Source organism: Podarcis cretensis (genome assembly GCF_951804945.1).
Source record: "Podarcis cretensis genome assembly, chromosome: 9".
In the NCBI taxonomy this organism is placed as follows: domain Eukaryota; kingdom Metazoa; phylum Chordata; class Lepidosauria; order Squamata; family Lacertidae; genus Podarcis; species Podarcis cretensis.
The window spans coordinates 26,312,184-26,326,346 of record NC_137178.1 but is presented as its reverse complement, the minus strand read 5'-3'; positions in this window follow the sequence as shown (position 1 = coordinate 26,326,346).

Below are 14,163 nucleotides of genomic sequence, written 5' to 3'. Positions count from 1 at the left end.
ATTCTGGTATCAAATGTCTCATTTGTTGTTTTTCATCTTCTGCTCAAACCTACCACTCCTAAATGTGATCCAAAACACTTCATGAGCTTTGAATGCTCAGATATTGTTTCTTTGACATATACCATAATGGATATTAGGGAGATATTAGGGAGAGCTGCTTCCCCACTAGATCTTACCATTAAGCATCTGGCAGATGAATATGACAGCTCTCTGGCCCATATCTCTTTGGAGCATCTTTTTGGTAGGTGTACAAAGGGATTAGTTAGGTAAGAGTCCTCTTCGGGGTATGAGCCAAAGGTTTTCCATCATAAACACTCATATTTTGGGCATGAATCCTTTCCACCACATTTTTTTTTTGTAAACCATCTGCCAGGCATCAATAACTTTAGCACGAACCAGTTACAATGTTGAATATTTAAAAACTTTTTTTAAAAAAACAAACTAAATTTGGCTCAAATATGGGCCTTGATTTGTGAGTGTAGACTTGGAAATCTGTCTTTTGGAAAACAGTATTTGTATTCCACCATGAGGGCATAAAACAACAGTGTGCTTGTGCAACCAGGACTGCAAGCAAGCAGAGCTTGGATAGGGAATGAGACTCAAATTGCATTTAAAGGTTAACCTACATACAGTGGTACCTCGGGTTAAGTACTTAATTCATTCTGGAGGTCCGTTCTTAACCTGAAATTGTTCTTAACCTGAAGCACCACTTTAGCTAATGGGGCCTTCTGCTGCCGCCGCGCTGCCGGAACACAATTTCTGTTCTTATCCAGAAGCAAAGTTCCTAACCCGAGGTAATATTTCTTGGTTAGCGGAGTCTGTAACCTGAAGCATATGTAAGTTGAGGTACTACTGTAATTTGCACTTTCCAAAACAATATATACACTGAAACACAGACATTCTTTGAAATTTGCACATCTCTGAATTTTGCAATGCAGTTCTACAGTCAACTAAAGTGTGCCAAAACCACATGCTAAAGTATGCATAAAAACACATATATCCGTGAAAATAATGTACAGAAATGCATTACATTAGGGGAAATGGCATTGCACAAATATGTGGGTTTTTTTGAAAATTTCCATTGAAAATGTGTATAAAAGAAGAAATTTGTGCTAAAATTATTATGAATTCACAAACATGGAGAACTGAGGACCAGAAAAATGAGAAACTGAGAGCAGCAAAAATTGGCAGATTCACTGATTCCAAGAGGTAAGTGCTGAAGGCAAGTGCTGCTGACCCAGTTCAGGGTGGGTGGTGGTTGCGGCCCATTGCGATGGCCCCTTAGGGCCAAAAAATCATCCACCCTTGTAGCCAACTGTTGGATTCATCAGCCAGCCATAATGGCTCCTGGAATTGCTGGCCAAGACTTTGAATTTTGGCCCGATCAGGGCCTTTGCAGGCGGTGGTGCTTTGGTGGCAGTCCAGAGGGAGCAAGTCTTCACTCTGATCCACTGTCAGTGAATAAAAGTCAGCTGCACTGCCCCTGCCCCTCCCTGCCCCCATTCTTTCCCCATTCTGCCTTCTTCTGCGTCCAAAAGAACCCACACATTGGCGATTGTGTGTCAGCTGCACGCACAATTGTTGCTTATACTATCCCTTGTATGTTTCAGCAATCATACTTGCCCTGTTTGAGTGTTCTAAATTACACAGTTAAGATTACATGGAGCAGAAAGGAAGCAGGGGAACCTGCTTGATGTATGTAGGCTTTCCTTCACAACTGAGCACCTTCATCACTGTTGGAGCCTACGTGTGTAGGTAGGCAGGTATTGTGGTGGGCGGGGAGCTGAGATGACCTTAGCAAAACCAGTGGCCATAGCACTACTCTGTTAACTGTGTTTAAAACACCCAGAAAGGTAGGATTGCCATATTTCAAAAAGTGAAAATCTGGACACAAACATTATTGAGCTTTTTTTGGCAAAGTTATCAAGCTTTCCTTCCTTCCTTCCTTCCTTCCTTCCTAGTTGTTGCGCTTTCTTTTTCTTTTTGGGACAAAGTTGTTGAAATTCCAGACGTATAGCAACCCTACAGATGGAGCTCCTGACACATTCCATACAAAAACAAGGAATTTAATTGGGTAGGTAAAACATGGAAGTTTACAACTACCTAGACAGACGACACATCAGATTCAAAATATGGCAAATCAAGGCTAGTCCCTTTCTCCCCCAAGGTTTTCCAACCCAATCAACCCATATACAAACAATCCAAGAGATACCCAAGTTTACAATATTGACAAGTTAATAATATCCTGCAGAGTCAAAAGTGTGAACTGAAGCAAGTGCACCATATGGTTGGACCCAAAGCTTCAAAGCATATTATCCGCCTTCATTATACAGAGCTGGAATGTGTCTCTTCAGCGTGATATTTGCAAAAGTGAGATACCGATCTATGAAGGAATATGTTTGATGTCTATATTTCTTCATCTTACTGAAAGTAAGTCTCATTTCCTAGCTGGCTTTGTAAAGATGGAGGGAGAAAGACTGGTTGTTGGCTTGTGTGTGGGTTTTTTCGTATTCAGAGATCTTTACAGTTTGTAAAGTCATGAAAGACATGAAGGATGGTGAGTTCTTTTAGACACTTTGCAAATGACAGGCTGGCTGCTATTTCTTGCAGCAAAGTAAAATCACTGGCACTCAAGAAATGAGAGCAGAATAAGAGAGAAAATTCAAAGCCTATACTCCCTTGAACTCTGAGAGGTGGTAAAGCTGGATGCTGTTGGCTTTTCTTTGTTTAAATATAGCAAAGTTTGTTGCCCACAACATATGAGGATAGAAAAGCTGTTTTCATGAAATATCCCTGTTTATTTCTATGTACTTTGACACAGGGATGCTTAAAACTGTCAGTCTCAGTTTCTCTCTCATTTTATTTTTCCAATCCTAAATTCAGTTCTCCACATTTCCACATCATTTTGCCTTAAAAAATAAAGTTCTCATGAAAATGCAAACTTCTCCTAATTTAAACATTTTAATGCAAGTTTGCTTAATATCATGGGCTTCGCCAAGGGGGCAGGGACAGGGGCCTACATCAAGTAAAACAATAGAAATACATAACTAACTGGCCAATCACATTGGTTCTGCCGCCCCAACAAAAGTCCTGCCCGCCCCCACCAACAAAAATCCTGGCTACGCCCATGCCTAATATGCACATTCTTGCAAGCAATTTTCTATCCTATAATGCGTTTTTTTGTATGTTTCATTAATATATACAATTTTATATGCACACTTTACCCTAGTATTTCTGAACGCATTATGAAATAATATGCATTCATTTCCAATTTGGAAAAAGTATGAATTTCAAAGCATAAATGCAAGTGGAACCAGAACAGTGTTGATTCAAAGACGAAAAAGCACATACATCTGTGAAGTGAATTATGTTCAGATAACAGTTAAAGGTACTCTTTTTTAGGGGTATCAAGAACTTCATATCCTACAGGTGTGGATACTGTATACTCCAAATCCTGTGGGGTACAGGATTTTGCACACACCATACATATCCCACTAGATGCTGTACTGATTCTTTGTAAGCTTATACAATGCTGGCTTATGCATAATGACACACATCAGTTCTCTACAGGAAACTGGAAGCAGATACTGTGTTGGGGAGTGTAGCCTATTGCTGTGTTATATGGTGTGATTTGAAGAGGTTACCTAAAATGGGAAATGTAGCACTTTTGCCCCAGTAACACAACTGCCATAGCCATGATTTATATAAACATGTGGCACTCTACAATGCTCTCCCCTCTATAAAATCATCATTGGACAGCTGGGTGATGTTAACTAAGACCTAATCATAAACATCTGCTAAGTTTACAAAAAAAAAAAATATCTTGCCTTGATTCCCAGATTTGCCTCAAAGAAAATATACTGTGAAGCTGTATGCACAAATTATTTTAACCATCTTTCTTTACTATTTTAAAAGTTGTCATTTATATATACTAACGCCTAGGGTTTTTTTCCCTAACACATGCACACTAACAAATCAGATATGTTTGGAGTTTGCTGACTGTTTTCTAACACTTAATAAAGAGATCAGATGCCTTGTAGTTAACTTACGGGTTGCCAGTACCTTTGGTATTGGGTTGCTTGCAGCCTCAGACGAGGTTCCATTTTGCTTTAAATGCAACTGACAACTTAAACCCACTCCATTTTTTTATTTTTTGTTACAAGTTTCAGTTTAAATAGTTGGGTGTGTAAAGGAAAGTCATCTGGATTAGCCACCGAAAGTTTATTTACAAATAATGCAGAACATGATTCAAAATATTTTGCTGTCTAACAGTTTCTGTGGGCTTCCCACTCTTTGGGTGGCTCCACTAATACAACTCTTGTGAATTTCATTGATGCTTTGAGGATAAGTCTATTATAAATTATGCCTGCTACCAGTAAGTATCATTGTTTTCAGTAAATCCCATTGAACTCAGTGGGCCTTACTTCTGAGTAGACATGCGTAGGATTGCATTGTTGATTGATAATATATTTTAAACTTTACAGATTGGAATAACTGCATTCTATATCCTTATTCCATTTATTTATTATTTGGTTTTGGGGCCATGTGCAAATTTGATGAGTCCACTTCCTTGTATACATTATCTGCATCATTTTATGGTTGCTTGTAGCTCAGGTTTCGTGAGTAAATATTGTGCTGTGTATATTATTTAGAGTATATTATTTATTCGACCTTACTGAGTACGTTACTTATTATTCATACATCATTGTCACTGTCTATGGCATTGTGCAAAGCAATATAAAGGACAAGGCAGGAAACTACAGATTAAAATTAGATATGTGTGAGTTAAGGAAATGAAGGAAAGGACTTGGCTTATTATGGGAGGGCAGGGATAGGATTCACACAGCCCTCCAGATGTTTGTTGGACTCCAACTCCCATCAGTCGCTAGTAGGATGGACAATGGTCAGGAATGATGGGAGCTGTAGTCCAGCAACAAATGAAGGGTCCTAGGTTCCTCAACCATACAGTGCATAGTATTATTATTACCACACTGCATAGTACACTTAACACCTCAATCAATGTTCCTGCTAAGGAAAATTAGCTGGGTGCCTCTTATTTGCCTTTCCAGGCCAAGTCCCTCCTGTTATTTGATACTGAAGTACAGTTATTTGGAGTAACACCCACCTCTGAACTGTCCAGGACATCCTAGAATTACAGAAGTCACCCCAGCTTCTGATTGGATCCCATGATGTCCCATTTTGGTTCCCCCAAGAGTGCAGCCCCCAAAGATGCCTGTTTTTAGGGACCATGCTATCGCACAACTCACCTGACTTCCACAAAAGCATGGCCCCCCAAAAACACCCATTTGAGGGCGCCCACGCTCTTGCAGAAGTCACCTGGCTCCCACAACAATGTGGCCCCCCAAAACACCCATTTGGGGAGGCTGTATTCTCACACAAATCACATGGCTTGCATGGGAGCGCAACCCTGAAAGATGGGTGTCCCGATTTTCCTGTGTTGAATGTTATAAGTTAACATAACCTCTGAGTAAATACAGATGGTTATTCTAGGTATGATATGTTAAAGTTATAAATTTAATGTACATAATATGTACATTAAGAAGCCTATTGTAAAAGGCTGGCATTTCCCCCCCAATTATGCAAGCAGTCTCATGACTTACCCTGTGACTTTCTGCTGTTGCAATTTAAGAAGCTGTATATGTTTACTTAAGAGCTACTGTGCCTGCCTATGTGAGATTCTGACACAGAGGAATGAAGCAGATGCAATTTGATTTTAGCACTGAAACTATATTTTAGTGGAGATGCTTAATATTTCTCTCTGGGACCAGAGGGAGGGGAAAGTTTAAGAACTTAAACTCATTGCCAACAATATGTTACTTTGTTGTTTTGTAACATTTGTATTTTTCTACTTAGTATTTAAGACTGTGCAGTAAAGCTTTAAAAACTCGATCTTCTGGTGAAAAGAATTCATTTCTGCACAGGAGTCCAGATCTGGAATCTTGTTGTACAACTCTAACATAGTATAAATGGACAGAGCATGTTCTTTTCTGTGAAAGCAAACGCTTCAGAATGCAGCAACTTTGTGTTCAAACACTTCCATCACTCTTAAACTTTAGAACATGGGAATACATAACCATGATCACCACCCAGCATGGTTAAAGGCTAGGGACAGTGGGAGTTGTAGTAGAGCCACATTGATTATCCATGTTTTAGAATGTCTCAAGAACTTGGACTACATAAGGCCTTAAATCTTTTGAAGTGTCTTGTAAATGTGAGCTAATGGGCCAAAAATGGAAAGAAGAGGAAGAAGAAAAAATGAACACAGGTGGATGAAGAAGTGATAAGAATGAAAACAAAGCTGTTCATTTGACATGGCATTGACTGTGCTTGTGGAACCTGCTTAGAAAGGCCTGGCCTCGAGGGGTATTGCTCTGTAACAAAGTACATGATTTGTAAGTTTGCAAGTCGAAGGGCCCATCTTTGATCCCTGTTAACTCTGGTTAACAGATGTAGCCAAGACCTATGCACCACACTTTGAAGAGGTTCTGATAGTTAGGATTGATGGGCTAGGGCAGGGATGGGGAAACTATGGCTCTCCAGATTTTGTTGGACTATGTCTGCATCATCCCTGATCACTGACAATGCTAGCTGGAGATGACGGGAGTCTTGCAGTATTGGGGGAGGCCGTGGGTTCTCTATTAGCTTGACTAAGTAAAAGGCAATTTCATAAGGAAACAGAATAAAAGTGGTCTAGAGCAGGCTCACCTCTGTCAGGCAGGTGCGGAACAATATTCAAAACCATAATCTTGTATTAGGTGATATCATCTAGTCACCCTTGCAATTAGTGATTATCTTATACTCTGGTGCACAGAGGCTGATATCATGCATGTTTTCACCCTAGCTAATGCAACCATGGTGGGGGCAGCGGGTATTCTTATTCATAATTTCCAGTCCTTTCGTGAATCAGTGGAAAATATAATTGGGTTACTAACCACATGGACTCAATAAGAACATGTGATGGAGAGGTTGAACCTGATACCTTTAGATAATGAAATGTCTTACTAACTTACTTCACAGTCTAAGGACAAGAGCACTGATATATGCATTAAATAAATGTGATCTTCCATATTTTAATTTAGAATAAACATTAATGCAGACTATAGATCAAAATACTCATTTACTTCTAGTTTGGGATCCCCGCCCCCCACAACAAGAATGAGGAACTTGCTGCTTTTAAAAACCCCCTGAGATTGTCATGATTTGCCAGGCATTAGAAGCCATGTTCTGCAACATGCAACCTCAGGCTCATAGGTTTCTATTACACCATTGGTTTTATATGAAATATTTGACCGCAACTGACCTATAAGACACTGTAGGAAAATGACCCAGCTGGTTATTCTTCTCACCCTGGTTGAAATTTGCTTTGTCCACTCTCTTTAGCAAGATCAGCGAAGTGCTTTGCACACATGCTTAGACAAGAGGTACAAGGAAGAGTTATACACAAAGGTGTCAGACAGTCAGAAACAGACCTTTGAGAAATGAGTGTTTGAGAACCTGTGTCTTTCTTAGAAACCACAGTGTATGATGATGGTTTTGTAAACACCAGTGCCTTAGTGTTAAAAGTAAGAATTATGACAACCTTGCAAAGAACTATTGCTAACCATGGCATTTACTTAGTATAAAGATCACATATTGAGTCAAACAGCAGGATGATTAATGATCCTATATTTTTTTCAGATCCCGCAGCCCCCAATCCTAATTCCTTGTCTGTGCCATGTACACTCCAATCCTGATCATGTTTATTTGGAAGCTAACTACTCTATTGATTCCAAAGGAACTTTCAGATTAGAAACATTGGATAGCAATCCATTGTACTTTGCTTTAATTAGTTACTTCCCATTTTAATAGCTAAATTTTAGTGCCTTCTTTAAAAAACAACAACAAGCAGGCGATCAATATTAAAACTGCTCTCAGAGCTCTCAATCAAAATAAAATTAAGCACTCGGGTCCTCTTGAAATATAATGTGACTTAAGTGCTTAACCTTGTTTTTAAGTTCTAGTGATTTAATGTTTTTGCATATTCTGCTCACTTTGTCCCATCCAGCAGTCTGTTCTGGATGGAAAAGCTCAGTTGCAGATTTATTGTACACAGCAGTTACCATTTATTTCAATGGAGAGACTTGATCCATATCTTTGCAGATAGGATGAAATATTGATCTCCCCTGAGCTGGCCCATCACATGGAGGAAATTGAGTTCAGCCAACACCTCCATGTTCACCTGATGTGCCAGCCCAATGTGCAAGTGTGTAAAATAATAATAATAATAATAATAATAATAATAATAATATATTCTTTTGTGCTTTAACAGATCCTAAGTTTTAATTGTCCTTGTTGTCTTTGTTCTTTTATCATAGCTGGTATTCATCTTCTATGAGTTGTTTTGAATATTGTTTTCATAGAAAAGCACCCTATATATGTTCTAAATACATACTTTGTTTGGATTTATGTCATGTTCTTCACTGACTCTTTCTGTCCCATCAAGAAATTAACCTAAATAACAATTTCATCAGCTTTCTGCTTTGGAACAATGGCTTAGGCTCTGCATAGCTGTGTAATGTGATCTGATACTTTATGATGTTTTTAACACCACCATTATCTACAGGAAATGCATATTTTTAAACATTTGCCAAACTCTTGGCAGTGCATCCTAACTGAGGGAAAATGATAGTCCTTGTATTCTTTAGTGATTGTGGTGGAAGGTATTTGGAAAACTGGCAAACCTTGTTTTTAAGAATGCCAATAAAGGCCAACCTGAGAAAGTGACCTGAATAAACCAGTCCAAAATTAAACAATCAAACCCAGTTAATAAGTTTTCTTATCAGTTGAAGATCCAAGTGAAAAAAACACCATACATTCTGTTGCCTTACTAGACAGCTGTTGATGTCCACAGCCTAGAGTGATGGGTGCTGATTTGGGAGATTTCGAATTCCAGCCCTGTCTTGGTTGTGGGTGAACAACTTACTATATCTCAGCCTCAGTTTCTCATCTGCAAAATGGGAATATTACTCAACAGGGCCTGACTAGGGAGAAAATGGCTTTTGCATAGCAGTTGTTAAAATAACTTTGCGGGGAGGGTATGAGAAGGGCTTTTCCTTAGACTACATTATTGATATATCTCTTACGGCCTAAAAGCAGAACTTGTGGTTTCAAAAAAAAATGGCCTTTCCTGTTTGGTGAAGGTACCAAGAAATCCTATTCACCCTCCCCAACATGGACACTGTCAAAGAGCAAAATAATAATGATGAAACCTGTCTTGCATTTCTTTGCAGGCCCCCCCTCCCACCATTGTGAAAGAGTCTTCTCTTGTTCTGCTTCTTTCTCAACACATCAGAATTTCTGTAGGGTTGTCCAGTTGAGCTAATTTATCTGTTTAGGTTGGCCATGTGAAAGGTGTGTAATTTTCTTCCCATTAAACATTTCCTCAGCACTCTGCAGCCTCCTTAGCTGCCAACACTTCCTTGATCCAAAAGAGCCCCATAGGAGAAGTTCCTCATTATATTTTCCCCTGAGCACTGACTGAAACACTGGAAATCAGAGAGGTTGGCTACCAAGCATCTGATGCAGATTGGGTTGCCGATTTTCTTTTTACAGTCCTTCCTGAATCTTAAAAAAAGTATTTCCACACTGATTTCTTTCAAAGTAAAAGATTCCACTAAAAACAACAACTAACTGCATGGTACACAGCTTTGCCACTTTCCTATGCTTACAGTAAGGACCAGCTGAGTACATCATGGGGTTTTCAAGAAATAAAGGCACCCAGGAAGGCTGGGGAGTGAAAGCCAGCGGATAAATTACTTGTAAACTTAAAGAAAGGACACTCACAAACACCCCTTGGCCACCTTGAAAGTAAGGTAAGAACAACAAGAACCATGAACCCAACTCATGAGAATTTAACTGAATTTTTCACTTCTATGATTTTTCAATTGCAATTTCATAGTGTCATCAATTGATGGAAAATGGTTTTTAAAATTTTTTTATTAGGAAAGCAGGAGGAATTTTCGGCACCACGCAAGGGGAAAGTGTTACACCAGTCAGTGTCAAAAGTGTACAAATAGCTACTGGATTAGATGTTAACAGGAAATAAAGAGACAATTTTCCCCTTCAATAGTAGCTCTTCCCTTACAAAACTTTTAAAAGTATTCTTTGTAATATATATGTGCGTGCACTCATGTGATCTGGTGAATACTTGAAAGCAGAGTTTTGTAGTTACCCTTTGCAGTTAAATGTAGAGCCACAGGAGACTTGAATGAAATTCGAACAATACAGCAGGCAGACCAGCCATTCTTGTGGTTTCTCCCCTTCTTATTTGCTTAATTTGATTTTTGTCAAGCACTCACTAACATTATAAATCTCTCAAGTGAAATAACAATAATTTGCATGTGTTAACACCTTTGATTAAAAAGGGGGAGGGAGAAGGGAGAACATATTCTTTCCTAGTTTTATGGTTTCTTAATCATAAAAACCTGTTTCATCTCAGCACAACTGCATCGTCCTGTTTGTAATTATGGAGACATCACTGTAGAATTTAAACATTAGTGCAGAGAAAACACTTCTGCGATATGTCCTGGTTATTTTGCCTCATTTGATGCTGCATCGTTCAAGTATTCCCCAAGCCTAATGACAACTTATTTATTCATGCTTATCTCTGCTTTGGATAATTTGAGAAGGGATTTCTAGTTGTCTTGCAAACAGGTGAGGGACATTTTTGCTGACACCTTTTAGTTAGCATTATAGGAGGGAGCCCTGATTTATTGCACAGATCAACTTAGCTTTATGATATACAACCTCGTATTACAACCATGCTTCCAATAAGACAGTATGCAGGTGCAGGACAAAAAATAAAAAAATAAAAAATACTCATGTGGTTTTTAATCAACAGGACCTGACCCCTAATGACTGGTGAAAAATCACTTTTCATTACTTGTGATTTGCAGATGGTGGAAACTCATTCAAACTAATTTGATTTCCTTTAAAAAAAATAAAAATTCCAGCCTCCACCCCTCTGAGCCTTGTGGGCGAGTGTGATTTAAATAGCTGATGAAAAACTTCATTGCAATAAAGCATGCTCAGCTGCTCAGGATTTTCCTATCTTTATAAAAGAATCTGATTGCAAATCTGATGCATTCTGAATGGATCAGAAGAGTTTGAAAAGGAGCAAGATAAAATCAGACAGATGTGTAGGTCTGTGGACTGGGGTGCACATCCCCTTCTTTCCCCCTGCTAAACAGATGTTTGACAGGGAGGCATAGCTGGCCTGTACTCCCCCTCTCCAACAGGGGGGCTGATGTCAGGAGGGCTCAGTAACCTTTCCCCTAACATGTGGGTTTTGTGCCTGCATGGAAATTTCAGCATGGGTGCATTAAAATGTTGTTTTCCATCTGCAGTATATAAAGTGGTATAGTTTCACAATGATTGTACCATGTGCCTTTGCTTGAAGATCCTCACAAACTGCAGAGGACGTCCTCTTTCACTGATTTCCTTTTACATAAGAAGTATGTGCCAATGATGTTATGGGTTCAAAATGGAACTTGGTCCAAGAGATATGTGAGTGGAGGCCTTCTCCTGGAACGTGGGTCTTGGCTCTGCTCCCACAAATGGAAGAAGCTGGAGGGAAAATTATTTTCATGAACTAACCCTGATGTTTCTTGAATGTCAAAACTCAGTTCTGAAGTGCTGGGGACCTGAAGGATACAGAGACACTGGAATGCGTGCAGAAAAAGGTGACTAATATGAAAAGGGGTCTGAAAACAAAACATTATGAGGAACGGTTGATGGTTTGTTGGGTATGTTTATCCTGGAGAAGACAAGATTGAGAGGAGATATAATAGCTATTCTCAAATATTTGAAGGGCTGTCATATGGCCCTTCAAATCCAAGAAGGGATATTGCAACTAAACATTAGGAAGAACTTTCTGGTGGTTAGGAGCTGTTCAGCAATGGAACAGACTACTTCAGAAGGTGGTGCATTTTAAAAGTGGCTAGATGACTATCCGAGAGGGATTCTTTAGCTGTGTTCTTGCACTGCAAAGGGTTGGACTAGGTAACCCTGGTGTTCCTTCCAACTGCATATTTCTGTGAAGATCAGCATTTGAGGTGGTTCAGGGGGCTTCAGGGAGAAGTGAGGAACTGGTATAAACAACACAAACACAAAAACCCTCACTTTTCAGCCACAGAATCCTTTGCAGGACTGTAGCTCCTTACATCAACAAAAGTGGATCTCTGGAGCCAACCCGTGGAATTTATTGAGAAGGAAAGAGGGAAATGTGTGACTATGTGAAAAGGGTCTTTAAACCTGAAGCTGCAGTGGCTGTTCAGCTAGAAATGAGGAAGATGAACATAGGCCAACCCTGAATAGGCTTTTACACACACACACACACACACACACACACACACACACACACGTGTCCCCTTTCCCTTATTGTTATTCACACAGGTCCCATATCCTTTGGCATACATGCCATACATACATTTAAAGAACACTTAAGCACATCCCCCCTCTCAAATAATCATGGGAACTGAGTTTGTATGGGTGCTGGGAATTTTAGTTCTGTAAAAGGTAAACTGCAGTTCCCAAGATTCTTGGGAGGTTGGTCAGACATGTGCTTAAACGTGGTTTAAATGCATGGGGTGTCAAATCATATTGTACTGTCTAATTTCTTTCTGTGTTTGAAATGGGGTGTGTGTGGAATTTCCCCACATATCAAATTGTCTAGTTCTCTTTTTGCATCTTTGTTTCTTCTTCTCTTTCCTGTTTTGTTTTCTGCCTGGAATCTTGGGAAGAAAATGCGCAACCTCCTTCTCGCTAATGAACATGTGGAGCTGCATCACACGCAGGGGAACAGACGTGCATCAGTTTTGCCACTGAGTAATCTGTATTATAATTTGTTGTGACATGATGTGGCCAGACATAAAGACTACACTTAATTTATGTTTATTCATTTTACATCTTGACATCGCACCCAGAAGCCTGCTGTATTATCAGCTAATCTTGGTGGAGCACTTTAATTGCTCGGCTGCTTTTCATGTTTGAAGTAGCCTGTGCATTTCAGGCATAGCCAGCACAGAACCCACGAATCTGATTTTAATTTATGGAATGAAGAACTTTTTTAAAAGTATGCTTATATGCTAACTCCTAAGGCCTCACAAGCCACATGCTATACTCACATTGGAGCAAAAATAACTGAATGGTCCAAAGTAGCATTGCCATTAAATACTGTAAGAGGCAACACACACACATATTCTAGTTATTGGTATTGCAAGGCAGAGGTTGCCAACAGGGTGCCCGTGGGCATATAGGCACATGCAGAGGTATTCCAGGGTACCCACAGAATCCCTTTCAGTTTACAGAATCCCTTTCAACTTACAGAAGAAGAGGGGAATCTAAAAATCTACCATCTTTTCTAAAAAAAAAACAAATGTCCTCATCCCTCTGTGTCCAGCCTGGGGGTTATTTCCCCCTCTCCTCTTAAAGGAAAGAAGATCAAGGGGACAGAAGTGATGGAAAGGAGGCTCAATGGCTGCTTTAAAAGGCAGTTGCTGCTTCTTCTCCCTCAGCATTATTTGGAGCGACAGCAGTCTGGCCCACGGCACATTGCAACCTGAAGTGAAAGCAAGATGGCACCAACTTGCCTGGCTGCTGAATTTTACCTCAATACTGGCTGACTACGAACCTTGCAACCAAGAGCTATCTGACTTTCTCGTTGATCTCAACTAGATCATTGCATTGTTTGCGTGTTTCCTAGGTGTCTAGCTCTTTGTGTACAATTGTGTTGTTGTTTAGTATATTTATGGTTCCAACTAAAGACCATTGTTCAACTTAAATATTTGTGAGCTTCATTCCACCTAAGCCCAGTAGGACGCAGAGGCAGATTCCCTTTGCTTTTGCAAGCACCTTTCCATGAATACTTTGCATCGCCTCTAATAACAAGCAATCAATTTATGTTTAACATAACACAGGAGAGCCTGCCGTTCGCCTCATTTAATTTCCAGGGCGGGGGGCGGGGGGGCTTTAAACAATTAAACAAGTGTATGGCAGCCACCCACACCTTCCTCCTTCCCACTAGGCAATTCCCCACCCAGGTTTAGCCATAAAAGTTCAATGATGTGTAAAGTGAGCTTTGAGCAACATTATTAGATGCTATCA